General features: G+C 40.7%; 1 pseudogene; it reads left to right on the top strand.

Moving 5' to 3' along the window:
• The first annotated feature begins 2,102 nt into the window (after window positions 1-2,102).
• LOC104836433 lies at window positions 2,103-4,290 on the top strand (annotated as a pseudogene).
• The last annotated feature ends 2,896 nt before the right edge of the window (window positions 4,291-7,186 follow it).

Below are 7,186 nucleotides of genomic sequence, written 5' to 3' on the forward strand. Positions count from 1 at the left end.
AGAATTTAAAATATGTTTAAGTGATACTACTGAATCATTAGTTTTAAGGAAATGAGCAACTGAACTTTACCTCTGTGTCAAGATACAATGAACTTTACCTTTGAGTCAAGATACAATACACACAACTTTGTGTGAAGTTAGAAATATCTCTGGACACATCTTATTTCTAACCCCTAGTCCTCTTCAGAAAAAGACCTTTAGCCAGGTGTGTTCATAATGAGCTTTACAGGTGAACAGGACTTGCTGAGAGGTGAATAGTAAGAGCAGAACACACAGAAATTGTTAGAGAGGGGAAAAATGTTTGCTTTACAAATCCACCTCAGAAGGACAGATTTGACTCTAGAGCAAACAGACATTGTACAACCTACACCAACACAACTGTTTTTAGTGAAAGTAAGTATTTTCCTGGTCTCTTGTCTAGGAAAAGAATTGGGTTATTCACATTGTGTTTTCAGCATTCATGACTTACTCCTTTCAATGTCTTGTGAAAATCTATGATACAGATAATAGGGATACTTACACTGTACTGTGTCTGTATTACCTTAAATCAACAGCAATTTACTTTAACAACTTCTTATTATAGATTTTCTGCATATGCCAAGGAAACCTTCCTTTTATTGCACATTAATAATGAGAAGTCTCTTCTTATTAAATATCTGAGAAATTGAGAATATCTGCCAGACAAAACAGCCATATGCCCTGACCATAGGTGATTTTTTCCCATTCCTCTGGTTTACATGCAACATTGTGTGAAGCCCAATATTGCTTTTCAACCTTTTTTCCCCTTGGCAGCTAACAATCTCTGGTTGGGAAAAGTGATGATAATATTTAAGGGTTTCATGCAGCAACAGACGCTCATCAGTCCTTAATTTTCTTTTCTTTTCTTTTCTTTGCATGCAGTGCTTCTTTTTTAACTTTGCCTATCTCTATCAGCAAACACTTTGTCTGTGGGAAACATACAACACATAAATTCAATCCTGTTATGGTAATAACAGTTGGAATTAGAATATATGTTGAACTTTACATTCTTTTGTTTCCACACAAGGAAGAAGCTAAAAGGTTCTGGCTGTGATTTTTTCATTAAGCTACCAGTTCCTTGCTCTAAAGCAAGTGCTGTTTCAAAAGTAATCAGTGTCTTTAAAAGCAAACCAAAAATGATCTCTTGTGCTTGTTGTTAAAATACTAATTTTTACAATATAGACAGATATGAGTATATAACATCAGAGAGTTGTAATCTGGGTAGATAAATTAAGTATATCTGTTGTTGTGCATATATCCTCTATATAGCTACTGAAACGATTATTGATCTGTAAACCAAGAACATGTAGAAAAACTGAAAATTAAAATCATCAGGGTAACAAAAATATACTAAGAAAGACTTTGTATATCTTACAGGAAAAAATGCATGACCTTGAAGACAGGGGTAATAGAAATGGCATGGAACTTGAGAAGTAAGAAGCACACAAAGGGCTAACAAAAATGTCTGCAGTGAAAGGGTCCATTGCAGAATACAACTGAAAAGGTGAGAGACTTGTACATGTTAGTCAATCACAAGATGTCTATGATTCACAAATGTGATGATATCATGTAAAAGACAAATACACTCTTCTACATCTCAAACATTTCCCACAAAAGAAGGCAAGATTGACAGCATTGTTCAAGCTCTAAGAGATCTCATGCAAGGTACTGTGTACAATTCTGCTTATTCACATTCAGGAAAAATTAATTCAAAGTGAAACAAGACAAAAGATTATTAGATTAATCTATGGGAAAATACTAAGAGACACTGGTTTCTTTCAGGAAAAAAAAGTGTAAAAGCTGTATAACTACTGCTTAAGAAAACATTTGTGTTAGGGCAAAAGCACACAGCTAATTCTTGTTACTATAAATTGGCATAAGTTAAGTAAGAATAAATGTAAGCTAGAAATAATAGTACAATTTCAGAGCAATACTCACTAAGGACAAATGCCACCAGCCTGAAACTGGGCTTCCAAGTGGGCAAATATTCTCTTTCCATCAGAAGGCCCCTCAAGAGACAATGAGGCACCACTGCTGCCTCTTTGGTTGCTATCCCTTCTTCCAAATTGCATGATTAGGCTGATATGGAAAGTAACTTGTTCTTCTCAGGAGACAAAAGGAAGACTAAGAAAAACACAAGCCTGTTGCTCACCAAGAGAGGGGACCTGGTTACACAGGACACGGAAAAGGCTGAAGTAATGAATGCCTGCTTCGCCTCAGCCTTTAGTAGCAAGATCAGCCTTCAGGAATCCCAGGTCCCAGAGATGAAGAGAAAAGGCTGGAGCAAGGAAGGTGTATCATTGGTGAAAGAGGATCAGGTCAAGGAATACTTAAGAAAACTGGGCATGCATAAGTCCATGGGCCCTGACAAGATGCACCCACGAGTGCTGAGTGAGCTGGCTGATATTGCAAAACCACTCTTGATAATCTTTGATCAATCATGGCAACTGCAAGAAGTACCTGATGACTGGAGGAAAGCAAATGTCATTCCTATCATCAGAAACGGCAAGGAGGACCCAGGGAACTACAGGCCACTACTACTCACCTCGGTCCCTGCAAAGGTGGTGGAGTAGCTAATCCTGGAAACTATTTCCAAGAACATTAACAACAAGAAAATACTCAGGAGTAGTCAGCATGGTGTCACCACGTGGAAGTCATGCTTGACCAACTTGGTAAACTTCTACAGTGAAATGTCTGGCCTGGTAGATGCGGGGAGAGCTGTGGATGTTGTCTACCTGGACTTCAGTAAGGCCTTAGACACTGTCTCCCATAAGATCCTCATATTGAAGCTGATGAAGTACAGGCTGGATGAGCGGACAGTGAGGTGGATTGAAAACTGACTGCCTGGGCAGGCCCAGAGGGTGGTAATCACTAGAACAAAGTCTAGTTGATGGCCAGAAACTAACGGTGTACCCCAGGGGTCAATACTGGGTCCAGTACTTTTTAATACCTTCATTAATTATCTCCATGGTGGGACAGAGAGTACCCTGAGAAAGTTTGCTGATGACACCAAACTGGGAGGAATGGCTGATACACCAGAGGGTCATGCTGCCATCCAGAGGGACCTCAACAGGCTGGAGAAATGAGCTGACAGGAACCTCAAAGTTCAACAATGAGAAGTGCAAAGTCCTGCACCTGGGAAGGAACAATCCCAGGCACCACCATATGCTGGGGACCACCCAGCTGGAAAGCACTGTGGCAGAAGAAGACCTGGGGGTCCTGGTTGACACCATGTTGAATATGAGCTAGCAATGTGCCCTGGGGGGGAGAGGGAGGTGGCTAATGGTGTCCTGGGCTGCATTAGGCAAAGTATTGCCAGCAGGTCAAGGGAGGTGATACTTCCCCTCTATTCAGCACCGGTGAGGCCAGATGTGGAGAGCTGGGTGGGGTTGTTCAGCCTAGAGAAGAGAAGGCTGAGGGGAGATCTTATTAATGTATATAAATACCTAAAGAGAGGGTGCAAAGAAGACGGAGCCAGGCTCTTTTCAGTGGTGCCCAATGGCAGGACCAGAGGCAATGGTCACAAACTGAAACACAGGAGGTTCTGTCTGAACATCGGGAAACACTTTTTTACTGTGAGGGTGACCAAGCACTGGCACAGGCTGCCCAGGGAGGTTGTGGAGTCTCCATCCTTGAGGATATTCAGAAGCCATCTGGACTCGGTCCTGGGCAACTAGGTCTAGGTGGCCTTGCTCAGGCAGGGCAGTTGGATCAGATGACCTCCAGAGATCCACTTCAACCTCAAAACCCTTCTCTAATTCTGTGTTTCTTCTCATAAGAATAATTTAGACAAGAAACTTTAGAAGTTTAAAATCAAATTTGATCAGTTTAAGAAACCAATTACGTGAGAAGTTTGTGCATAGTAAAAGAAGACGAGGACTGGTGATACTGGAAGTCTCTCATTGATATGTGTCCTACTTTGAAGTTACCCTAAAAAAAAAAAATCAGTAATACCTCTCATTGAAAATACTTACTGATAGAGGTAGAAATGAGATACTGCAAATATTAGGAAATTATGGTGTTTAACCATGCAGTGATATGTGTGCTATGCATAATGCAGGATGCTTTTTTACCTAACAAATAATGAGCTAGGTATTTTACACACACAGCCACAAGAAATCTTCCCCATAATCAAACCATTATGTCAACTCTCTTTACATTTAATGAGCTGGTTCGCTTGGAATATACAGCAATACCCTTTTTTATGGGTAGATGCACAATATAAAGGATCTTGATAACAAAGAAAGAGCTGCAGGAGTTGGCCAAATGTGAGTGTCAGCAGAGGGACTCACTATAGGGACACACTGTTATTTCCATTCTCATTTCTAACTTCTACTGCTATCCCACCTACCTTGCTGAGGTTCAGAGTTTATTCAGTTCCCTTCTATGAATTTGGAGTCAGCAGCTGGATGTTGTACATACCCAAACCCCTCATGAGTCTTAATTATTTTATCATCTTATTGACTGACCCTAAGTGAAAAGTCATGTGCTTGTGACTCAAAGGGAATTGTGCATGAGGGTCTGCAATTTGGCAAGAAGTGCTCAGTAATTCTGTGTTTAAAATATGAATAACTTCTTTATACACAATCTTAGAAGTAACAATAAGTCTATTGTATTGTTATTACAGTGTGTTGTAACACAGCCTGTGCACCAGCTGTTCTTGTTTACAACATGAGAAAACCCTTCATCACAGAGGCTTATGTTTAAACAGAAAGCATGTCATATAATCTGCTCATGCTATAAGCATGTAATTCTTATGAATGATTATATGTGCTAACCATACTATTTGATGATCAGATAGCTCTAACTAGGTTGTAGTTGAATGAACTTTGATCTTTCATCTTATAATCTCCATATATATCTGTGCATGGATGTATATAAACAGATTTAACTTAGAAAGAACATGTTTATTATTATGCTTACTCTACTAAACAGGTAGTAAGGTGCTAATAGCACTATGTAGAATTAATTGCTTTGGTTTAATTAACCGAGTTAATTTGTATCCTCTTCTGTTTTCTCAAAATCAGCCTATTTTTTAATCTAAAAGACTGTGTCGACATATGCAATATGTAGAGTGCCCTTCTATTTATGTAATACTGATAATAAGCCACCACACAATTCCTCTTAAGTTCTCAGTAATGAAGTGCTGGCATGTGTCTGATTTTTCTCCACATGGTTTTAACGAAGAGCTTTCCAGTTTTACTAGTACATAATTAGAATATATGCATAAATCCCACTCTATTGCTCCAATGTAATTAAAGATCTTTCTTCAAGAAGAAAATTATAAAGCTTTTTTAAGCAGAGTTGCTGAAACTTGAAATCCTTGACTAAAAGCATTTTTATGCATGAATCAATCTTCCAAAATAGTTCTGAAAACAATTAATAATGGTCTGTTTAAGAGAAACCATCTTAGTTGTTTAATGTGGGAGAGGAGTTTCTCAACATTGTCTTCTGCACAACTTTTATAACAGTGTTAAGAAAAGCAAAATGTTCAGGCTTTCTGCTCACATAGAAGATGCAAAACCCCTTTGTGATAATTAGCTTAAATAAATCTCTTGACAGGTAAAGTTATTTACTTATCTGCATGCTTTATACTATATACTCCAATAAAGTATAAAGCAAAAAACTCACTCTTACTCAAAAAATAGGCATTATAAGGCTATACAAGTAATATTTATTTAAACTTCACCTCCTTTGCCCAGGGTGCAGCAAACAGAGGCAGCTAACAGACACAACACTTTGCACAGTGATTTCTGGGCTTCCTTTATTGCCTGGGATGGTTGGAGGACTTCCTGGAATTTGTCTAAGAATTCTGGGGTACCTACTGCTGAGGGAAAAGTGTGAGTACTAGAGGTTTTTGCTTCTAGCAAATTCGGTTTGTAAAAATGTCTGCTAGTCTTTCCTCCTCAAAAGGTGCTTAGACATTTTGTCTGCAACTGACTCCTGAGCAGAGTGTCAAACACCCACTGAGCTAGTGCTAGCAAAAGATCCATGTAACTACCACACCTACAGTGCAGCAAGTAGTAGGTAGTAGTTGCAGTAGTTCGTGCACAAGAGTTCATGGAAGGGAGCTGGAAGGCTACTTAAATCAGCGTGGGTCTGCTCAATATACTTGAGCAGATGCCACGAAGCACAGTCCCTGGCATCAGCTGGAGCAACTAGTGGTACAGCAGAGGCCTCGACTCAGAGCTCTGAAGGGCAGATGTGGCCATCTGGGTCTGGGGCTACAGGAAGGGCCTGATGCCTCTCCCTGGGCTGGGGTAGAGGATAGCGTCCTTGCCTGGAGCAGGGGTGCTCTGGCTGAGGGCCTGCACTGCCAACAGAAGGCGAGCAGACTGTGCCCTGTCCGAGAATGCAGAAAAGATTGATTGACAGGGTCTGCACAGAGATCCTGCAGAGACAAAGGCTCAAATCATCCAACTGCACAAGAGAAGCAACAGCCAGAGACTTGTACTTGTTTAAGCAGCAAATGAGACTTCCAAGATCCGGAAGGCTGGGACTGATTGGGGAGCAGCTCTGCAGGGAGGGCTTGGGGGTCCTGGTGGGCAGCAAACCAAACATGAGCAAGTGGCTGAGGGAGGGACCAGGGCTTGTTCAGTCTGGAAAAAGGAAGGCTCCAGAGGTTCTGGGGAGAGCCAACAGCAGCCTTCCCATGCCTACAGGGACATTATCAAGAAGATGAGGCCAGGCTCTTTGCTGTGTTACGTGATGGGAAGTCAAGAGACAATGGGCATCAAATGAAACAAGAGAGGTTCAGACTGGCTATAAAGAGGAACTCTCTTCCCATGAAGACAGTCTAGCAGTGGAGCAGGTTGCTCAGAGAGGTTGTGTATTCTCCATCTTTGGAGTTTTTTAGCCTCAACTGGAAAGACCCTTGAGCAACCTTGTCTGACCTCACAGCTGACCTGACTTTGAGCAGGAGTTTGGACTGGAGACCTCCTGAAGTCCCGTCTGACCTAAATTATTCTATGATCCTATTACAAATAAAATATTTCATATTTCATGTGCTCTGACCAGTACTTGCACAAAATATGAAAATGTTGTGAAGGTTTCATATGGTAACTCTTCAAGCACAGAGATTTGAATGGCTCTGCATTTGGTACTTATATTTAATCAGAAATGCTTCTTGGCATTGGACACTGTCACTTCCTAAAGGAACAGTGTTTTT

Source organism: Haliaeetus leucocephalus, unplaced genomic scaffold (assembly GCF_000737465.1).
Source record: "Haliaeetus leucocephalus isolate CR32 unplaced genomic scaffold, Haliaeetus_leucocephalus-4.0 Scaffold450, whole genome shotgun sequence".
NCBI classification, from domain to species: Eukaryota; Metazoa; Chordata; class Aves; order Accipitriformes; family Accipitridae; genus Haliaeetus; species Haliaeetus leucocephalus.